General features: G+C 32.5%; 1 pseudogene; it reads left to right on the forward strand.

Moving 5' to 3' along the window:
- Positions 1-755: 755 nt before the first annotated feature.
- Positions 756-9,324, forward strand: LOC107006464 (annotated as a pseudogene).
- Positions 9,325-10,479: the final 1,155 nt, after the last annotated feature.

Below are 10,479 nucleotides of genomic sequence, written 5' to 3' on the forward strand. Positions count from 1 at the left end.
TAGTGTTGTTGTTGAAGAGATCTGAGATTTGAAAAGGCTTTTTAATGTACATCCAACAATTTCAGTAGAGAAAACTTGCTTGAATATTCAATTGACATTTGTTATTTAATTTTTACTAACAAATACTTATAATAATAGCTTTACATAAACATAAATAACAAAGTTTAAAGCATATACTCAAAAACAACAACCAATAAAATAAGCATAAACTAATGATTGTAAAAAATATACCAGGATATGCAACATTGAAATAAAACATAATGATACAAATCGAGCCCATTGTGCACATTGTAGTTCTCTATTTATAGACAACAAATGCTACTTGTAAAAAAATGATTAATGTGTCTTATCGGAAATGGCACAATTCTTTAGAAAAGTTACAACCTTTCAGAAAGGGAACAACATTTCGTAAAAGTCGAACCTTTTCATGATAAAAGTTTCAACATTTCATAAAAGTCAAAACTTTTCATGAAAGAGGAAACCTAGTTTTGGAAATAAAATAAATTAAAGAGAATCCTTGCTTGTGGTGTCGCCACATAGACAGTCCTAAGGTTCTCTTTAATATAAATATATGATACTTTATTATATGTAGTATTTTAATCAAATAACAATTCCTAAATTCTTTTCAATATTATTTAAAAGTTAGTCTTTTATTCCAATTTATTTCAATTGTAGTCACTCCAATTTATTCAAAAATCCTAGCCCTTCATCTCTTATGAAATCAATGGTTGAAATTCTTCTTTTCCCTATTTTAACAATCAAAAAATCTAAACCTAAACCCTAGTCTTCTTATTCTCTCCTCCTCCCTGCCTTCCCTTTCGCTCTTCTCTTCCTCTACTCCTCTCCAGCGAGCTGCCACGCAGCTCCGACCAGCGGCGATTAGTGAGAGAGGGCAGCGAAACTCCGGCGAGATGCGCCAGGCGGCGCCTCCCCTTCCCCCTTTTCTCCTTCCCTCTCAGATCTCTCCTCCCTCCTCTTCTCCTTGTTTTTTTTTCTCTCTCTTTGCAGGACCACCAGGCAGCAGGCTGCGGCGAAGAACAGCGACCAGCAGCAACGAGCCAACGCCAGCAATAGCAACCAGACGCTGCCTCATCTCAATCTCAGGCGAGCATCTGCGAAAGCCAGCTCCGACCAGTAGCAATTCGACGATTCTCCTCTTTTGCGACGAGGACGGACAACATACTCCGTCGAGCATTTCGACGTTTTGAGACAGATCTTTAACAAATCCGTCCAGGTAAGTTTCTTTTGTTAATTTCAACTTTTTCTTATATACTTCTGGATTTTAAGATATTCTGAGTTATTTGGGTAGCTCCATCTTGTTGATTCTTAGAAAACTAGTCTAGGCTGTGATTTCTCTATTGTTGCTTGTTTGTTCTTGTGGTGATCTTTTTTCAAATAAAGAGCACAAAATCTATTAAGCACAAGTGAATTTAGAAACCCTAACCTGTAAATCATACATTTTCATACTAAACCTAAATGCAATTTGCATTTCCAGCCCGCCTCAGTACTTATTAGGTTATTCCAGGGCCTTACTAGCATCTGACAGACAAGACAAATGTCCTCTAATTAATGCAACTCTTGAAGAAATAATGCTTATATATATGGTAATAATTAATCTCTCCATAACTTGTGTAGGAGTCTTCTGTTGTTCTCAGACGAGCGAGGGAGAAACGGTCAGTCTCCATGTCTTCACCAAGTAAGCATCGCAAACCACACATGGTAATTCTTGAAAAATATTTGTTGTATGAATGATTTCATTTTGTTATTTGTTGTATTTAGTATTGGAATGAAACATAGCGGAGAGGATTTAGTACTCCTATGGTCTACCCCATCTATTCAGTTGTTTGTTACACATCATTTCGTTATTGTTATTTTTCCTATATGTGTATTCCTTTTTCAAACTATTTGGCATGCTTTATTTATGCTGAGTTGTTTAGCAACAAGTCGGGGGTCAGATATGTTTATACTTTATCCCAGCTTGTGAGATTTTACTGGGTATCGTTGTTGTTGTTATTATTATTATGGTATACCCAAAGTATTTGGGATTAATGTGTATATAGTAGGAGTAGAACTTTTTCCAAGATAGTCACTTGATTATTAAAAATTTCGTTTTTTCAGATTATATTTTGTATAGCTACAGCTCCTTTTGGATTAATAAAGTAATCCATGTTTCCAATGTGTACTAAGTCGATTCATTACAACATCTTAGGTGATTCTACTTAAAATTTTGATGATTGTTGACAAGTGCATTTTGCTATTTATCTGAGTATCTTTGAGTTCCCTATCTATGTGATTCTCTACAAAGTATAGATTTATCGAAACTGGTTCTCTTTATGAGGTTTTAATTCCTCTAAATGCGATATGGATAGAAATCAGCACAAAAGTTTGAGAGATTTTTGTGGGATTGAATGAACCAACCCGACTTTTGGAACCAAATATGATGCTTTGATCTATCATGAAACTCTAAGATATACCTATGCATACTTCAAAGGCTAACACTTGGGTATAGTTCTTCTTGGACACCTTAGCTTGTCACTCAATTTTGTCTCCAAAATTTCTAAATTTATCTTTCACTTTCATCTTCCATCTCGGCTATGTTTTAATTCAGAGTTTCCTTCTTTTTTTTAGTTGGATTGATGTCCTTGAGCCGAAGGTTTTTCGTACACAACCTCTTAATTTTCATGAAATAGTGGTAAGATTCGCATACTCTCTACATTCTTCATACTCTACTAAGTGAGATTCCATTAGGTTGTTGTTGATGATGATTATATTTTTACGAGGGAAAAGATGGAAAAGCTCCTTCTAGTTTGGCAGTTTTATATGAATAAATTTTAAGCTGGAAAGCTCTAATCTTAAAAATTGAACTACCATCTTGCTCATCTACTATATTAAGAATTTAATTAAATGATAATATTTTAATTATCTATAGATTGAATTATATAAAATTATAATACATCCATAAATACATCTTCCTCATATTAAAAATGTAGTTAAGCTAGATTTAGAATGAATTGTCACTAAAAATAAAAAGAGTGAAACACCCTAGATAGGAGCGCTTGCTCTTGTAAGGGAGTTTTTAAACAAATTAAAAATTCAAAGTTCCTCTTTCTCCTATAAAAATGGTGATTTTCTGCTTGAATTTTTAGTTTGTTTAAAAACTCTCTTACAAGGGAAATCACTCCTATCTAGGGTGTTTCTCCCTTCTATCTTTGAGGCAAATCAACTTTTTTATATGAGGAAGATGAACTTTTAATTATTAGTTTAAAGTAAAACTTCCTTACCAGGGTAGCGATCTATTCAGAGTGAAATCAAAAGTTTTATTAGAGTTGTTCACTGATAGTATAGTTATGACACCATTACTATTTCCTACGAAATTTAGCAACTACTTCTTTTGCATTATGTTCCTTAACTCTAGATTCAAAGAAGACAATAAGCCGTATGTTATTTTGTCCAAGATAAGCAATAAACTCTTTTTGCTTATAAGACTTTCCAGTTTTTTAACACGTGCGTTATATGAGTTCATTTTTGAGTACGTGTGTTGCATGGGCCTCTAATGTTCCAAGTAATTAACTTCATAATGTAGTTGAGGTTGGTCACTACCTCCAACGAGACCATAATGATGGGACATGTCGTTACATTTATATTTCTTCTTGGACGCCTTGTAACTCAATTTTGTCTCCAAAATCTATCCTTTGTCACATGACTGATTTTTCTTTCACAAAAAAAAGGATTTGTAGCCTCGTTCGAAGCTACAGAGCTAACAAAATCTAAGAAGAGTTCTAAATTAGTTGTCAGGGTCAATTTGGACCAACTAAAAAGGCTAACTAGACATCTGCCTCGCCATAGATCTCTAGAAGTTTAAATTCCATCAAAACATCTTTTGTTCCTCTCTGTCAATAAAACCTAAAATATTGACACCAAAAGATAGCACTAGGGATCATTAAGTTCCCAGTCATTTAGGTTTCTCCTGAACCTTTTATCCTGAATTTTATCTGATCTGTTGGATGCTATGGTATAATTTGATTCAGTTGCAATGAGGTGGAAATCTTGAAATTCCTCACCCAAAGTTGTGTCTCCCAACCATATGTCCTTCCAAAATTTGATGTGAGATCCATTGGCAACTCTAAATGTGACGTTCCCTGCAAAATCTGGCCAAAGTTTACCGATGCTTTTCCATAGACCAACTCCATATGCATCTGTTGAGACATTTATGGACCAGTGAGTAAGCTGACCATGTTTAGATTTGATCACCTCTTTCCACAATCCAATGTCTTCAGTTCCGTACCTCCATAACCATTTCATCATCATGCTTTTATTTGTGAGCTGCAAGATCTTTAATACCCAAACCTCCTAGAGATTTCAGTTGTGTCACTTTTGCCCATTTAACCTAGTGAAGCTTATGATCCTTGCGGTTTCCTTCGCATAGAAAATTTCTTCTCATGCTATCGAGCTTTTCGAGAACTTTTGCTGGAATAGGTTAAAAGGGACATATTATATGTAGGGATGTTATCCATTACACTATTAATCAATATAACTCTTCCTCCAAAAGAAAGATATTGCATTTTCCATGTTGCGGGTATTTTTTCAAATTTCTCAATTATTCCCAATCATATATCATTAGCCTTTAAATTCGCACCTAAAGGCAGCCTAAGATAAGTTGTTGCAGCACATGATTTCGGTCAGCTCTCCCAAGTTTACTGAATAGACAGTGCTTCGTGACATATTTGTGTATAGTCCAGCAACAACTTCAAAGATGTGCAAAATCAAGTTTAGCTTAATAACTAGTGATCTATCTACCCGACAAAAAACACAGTATCATCCGCATACAACAGATGTGAAATTGTGACATGCTTTTTGGAGCATCTTAATAAGGCCTTCCATAGCAAGGATGAAAAGAAAGGGAGAGATAACTGATCTAGATTTAGAATGAAGTGTCACCCAAACTTTAAGGAAAAACACTCTAGATAGAAGCGTTTTCTCTTGTAAGGAAGTATTTCAAACAAACTAAAAATTTAAAGTTCCTCTTTTTCCTATCAAGATGGTGATTTTGTGATCAAACAAGAATGAATCATAGTCGGTCCTAAAAGAGGTAACTGAAAAAATCCGACTTAACACAAATATAAATTGGTTGAAAAATAAATAATGAATATCTTAATTATTATATCAAATAGTAAGAATATATATACTAATATGTTCATATATGATTTTACCATTTTCTTGTATTGCTAGCATAGACCTTTTGTTTTATGAACTTGATCGAAATGATGAAATATTGGTGCAGCATGAGGAAATATTTTGTCACACACTCAACATGCAATTGAATTAGTATAAATTACCGTTATGTTTCTCTTAACTATGTTGAATTGATATATGATTTAACTTAATTAAGAGGAAAATAACATATACTTATACTAATTTAATTGCATGCCAAAGGTGTGACAAAATATTTCTTTACGCTTTACCACTACTCTATCATTTTGATCAAGTTTATGGAAGAAAATGTTATGTGCTAACAATACTACGAAATGCTAAAAAATAATGCATGAATATGTTAGTTTATATAGTATTATTATTTGATATTCATTATTTATTCGTCGACAAATTTATATTTGGGTTAAGTCAATTTTTTTGGTAACTCTTTAGGATCGACTATGGTTCATTTTTGTTCGATCAGAAAATCACAATCTTAATAATTTTGAATTTTTAGTTTGTTCAAAACTTACAAGGGAAAACGATTCAATCTAGGGTATTTCTCCATTCTATTTTTATATGGTGATTCATTCTAAATCGATGCAACATTAACATTTTTTATACGAGGAAGATGGACTTTGAATTATTAGTTAAAGTAAAACTTCCTTACCAGGGCAGCTATCTAACAAGAGTGAAAAAGGAGTTATGTAGGAGTTGTTCACTGGTAGTATAGTTATGAAACTAATACTATTCCTGCAAAATTTAGCAACTACTTCTTTAGCATTTTGTTCCTTTAACTCTATGTTCAAAGATGACAATTAGTCTTATGTTATTTTGTCCAAGATAAACAATGAACTCTTTTGCTTATAAGAGTTATAATTAAGTTCATAATGATAGTTGAGCTTTGTCAGTACCTCCTCTAAAAATTCAAAGTTTCTCTTTTCTCCTATAAAGATCGTGATTTTTTGAACGAACAAGAATGAATCATAGTTTGGTCCTAAAGGAGGTAAAGAAAAGAACCCGACTTAACACAAATATAATTGAATTGGTTGGAAAATAAATAATGATTATTATATAGTAATAATATAAAAACTAATATGTTGATGTGTAATTTTACCTTTCCCTTGTATTGCTAGCATATAACCTTCTCTTCCGTGAACTTTATCGAAATGATAGAGTAGTGTCAACAAGAGGAAATAATTTGCTACACACTCAATGCAATTAAATTAGTGTAAATCATCGTTATGTTTCTCTTAACTAAATTGAATTAATATATGATTCATGTTACTTAAGAGAAAAAATAATATATACTAATACTAATTTAATTGCATGTAAAAGTGTGTGGCAAATATCTCTTTATGTAGTATCGCACACTACTTTATCATTTTGATCAAGTTTATGAAAGACAATGTTATATTTTAACAATACCACGAAATGTTTTAAAATCATGAATGAATATGTTAGTTGATATAGTATTATTATTTGATATTCATTATTTTTTCTGACAAATTTAAATTTGTGTTAAGTCAATTCTTTTGTTACCTCTTTAGGACTGTCTATGATTCATTTTAGTTCAATCAGAAAATCACCACCTTACATTGAATTTTCAGTTTGTTTAAAAACTTTCTTTCAAGGAAAACGCTCCTATCCAGGGTGTTTCTCCCTTCAAATTTTTGATGGCGATTCATTCTAAATTAAAGGCAAATCAACTTTTTTTTTTATATGAGGAAGATGAACTTTGAATCATTAGTTTAAGTAAAACTTCCTTAACAGGGTAACAATCTAACCAAAGTGAAATAAAAAGTTATGTTGGATTTGTTCACTGGTAGCATAGTTATGATGTTGAGCTACCATCGAGACGCGCACCCGCCCTAAGATTACAAGTGATCCCAAGCTAACTTTGTTGGTATACATAAGCATACTATGATAATTGAAATGAAATAATCCTGAGCGTCAGCTTTAATGAAAACTGAAAGTAATTGGGAATACCCATTCTAAAACTGAATATATAAGAAAACTGAGAGTTTTAAAACAACTTAAAGTCAAGATCAAATGAAATAAACCTAAATCTAGCTATGTCTGAAATAAGCCTAACTGACTAGAAACGCTAGGACATGCCCCAGCTAGTCTGAAACTAAAAATTAAAAACGAAGGGAAATAATTATGTCACTTTGTCCTCGAAGAATGAGGACTCACCACTTTAACTATTGAAATGAAGATCTGGAACCAATCTAAACGTGATCTGGAAGCTTAAAACCTGAACCTACATCACTAGAAGATGTAGTGCAGAGTATGCGTTAATACTTGAAACGTCAAGCACATCGATATATGGTACTCACTTGTCCACAAGTCATGCCATTCGTTGAGTGAGTATTTATGGAAAATCAGTTTACATTAATTCTATTTGATCTTACATTGTTTTGGTCTATAGTTAAGATTTATGTATATTTTTTAGTTTGGACTCATTGTAGTTTTTAAGTTGTTATAAACTTGCTCATATAATTTTACACTTTTGGGAACTGATGCACACGTAGAAAATATGGTCCAGTGTCAAAAAAGGTATCCTCATAATTTTGTAGTGATTTGATGCATTTCATATGTAGTGTTCCTTGGTTCATTTATGTTTTAGTTTCTAAATATTTGTGGATGAGTTCAAGAGTGATGTGTCATTGTGGACGGAATTCTCTCATTAAGAGTATCACTATGGGAGTGCCTATAGTTGCTTGGCTTAAGCACTCTGATCAATCAATGACTGGTTTCTTGGTAACAGACAGATGGTGAATTCATCCACTATGCGGAATGTGGTGAGGAAGTTGATGACATCACAGGATAGAGTTGTGAATTATGTGTTGGATTTGTACATCTATTTGTTGTATGTATGTATTTTCTATGCTAAATTTTGTGGAGTAGGAAGAAAGCTGCAGGTCTCTAATGTTTAGTCTTTCTAAATAGTCTCTTAGTTTTGCAAGAAGTATCTTTAGAATTTCGTAATACATGTATCTAGTAAATTGTGATACATGTATTTAGTTATTTGTGCAAGACTTTTTGTTTTCTATTTTGAGTAGTATAAGTAGTGATGTAGTTGATAATTGTAATCATCTCAAGTGGTCTTAAGTAGCCTATGATAAACTTGAGCATTCTCTAAAGATGCTATTTCCTTTCCATATTTCCTACAAATTGTTATTTCCTTCAATTGTTCTTACTCCATTTTTTGATGGAATTCATTTTCAATACTGGAAGATAAGAATGAAAATTGAAGCTGAAGGTTTTTGGACTATTGTTGCAAATGGATTTGAAGAGCCAGACAATGATGGTGATCTTACAGCAGCAGAGTTGAAAAATCTTGAGGCTAAGTATCGTCAAGATGCAAAATCCTTGAACAAAATCCAAATGGGAGTCTCAAGAGCATATCTTGCAAAAATAGCTACTTGTGAGACTGCAAAAGGAATCTTGGGATACACTTGAAATTGAGGTGTATGGTGACGAAAAGGTACGCACTATAAATCTTCAAACTCTTAGAAGAGAGTTTCAAAATTTGAAGATGATAGAATCTGAAAAAAAATTGATGAATATTGCACAAGAGTCGTGGATATTGTTAATGAAATGAGAAATCATGGTGATACAATTTCTGACCAACAAGTTGTGAAAAATATTCTTATTGGTGTTACAGAAAAGTACGAGTACATTATTGCTATCAATGAGGAGACGAAAGATCTTTCTAAGCTTTCCATCAAAGAGCTAGTTGGATCATTTGGTGCATACGAGAAGCGAAGATTTTTTCGTGAAGATCAACCCAAAGAGACGACTTTCCAGTCTAAAAAAAAATGAGAATTCTCAAAATTTCTCAAAAAATCAACAAAAGAAGAACTACAAGCCAAAAAAGAAGCAGAATCATGTTGGTTCTTCCCAAAAGGTTGAAGAAAAAGGTGAAAAAAACTCTAGTTTTTTTGTAAAGTTTGCAAAAAGAATAATCACAATGCAGAAAAATGTTGGCACAAAGGCAAACCCCAATGTAAAATTTGTAAAAACTTTGGCCACGTTGAAAAGGATTGCTAGCACAAGAAACGAGAGCAAGCAAATTTTTGTGAAAAACAGGAGGAAGAAAAGGAAGAAAACCTTTTCTTTGCTTCTAAATCTGATGCTTCAATAAAAAGCAATGAATAGGTATGTCGATAATGGCTATAGTAATCACATGACTGGAGATGAAAATATTTTCCTCTCAATTAATAATGACATCATTACTGAAGTGAGAATGGGAATGGAGCCTTAGTTGATGTAAAAGGTAAAGGTATTATTTTGATCAACATGAAAGGAAGCGGTAAGCAAACTACGTAGGCTAAAAAAAGGTAGAAACTTACTTATAAAATAAGTTCAGGGGGGTAATAAGACCTTAGTATAGTATAAGTCTGTCTATGAGATTTCGGGCATAGGTTGAGGGGGTACTTGTGCATCATTCCTTAATTTAACTTTGATTGTTTGGAAGGGAATAGTGGTAATCCAACTCTGAAGATAGGCTCTTCCCACTTTAATTAATATATGATTTAGTTTGGTTACGAAAAATATAACGGTAACTTATACTAATTTAATTGCATGTCGAGTCTGTGGAAAAATATTTCTTCTCGCTTTATCGTAAATCTATCTTCTTGATCATGTTCATGTAAGAAGATGTTATATGTTAGCAATACAACGAAATGGTAAAATCATACACGAATATATCAGTTTACGTACTATTATTGTTAATATTATTTGATATAATAATTTGATATTCATTATTTATTGTAGACCAAATTATATTTGTGTTAACTCAATTTTTTTGTTCCCTCTTTTAGGACCGACTATGATTCATTCTTGTTTGATCAAGTCATTCTATTTTTTGCTGGGAATTCATTCTAAATCGAGGAAACAACTTTTTCTAATTATATGAAGAAGATGAACTTTGTTTTATTAATTTAATAGATCGGTATGGCCCGTGCCAACACGGACCGAACATATAAGTTGGTGCATATTTCAAATTTTTATTCAAAAAGATGAAATGATGTAAAGAAAATTCAAACTATTGGATAAACTCAGCCATACATTTATAAGAAGCAGTTATCTTTGATCAAATATACATATGATATGAGAAGCTAAGAGAGTCGTAATTTTCTAATTTAATTAGATGAACTGTAGCAGGAAATGATCAAACTTAAAGTGAATTTTCTAAATATAGAAACTAAAGTCCTTGCAAAATATTTCGTGAATTTAACACTAAAATTAATAACATAAATAATACTATAATTTAAATAACTC

This window comes from Solanum pennellii, chromosome 12, assembly GCF_001406875.1.
Source record: "Solanum pennellii chromosome 12, SPENNV200".
NCBI classification, from domain to species: Eukaryota; Viridiplantae; Streptophyta; class Magnoliopsida; order Solanales; family Solanaceae; genus Solanum; species Solanum pennellii.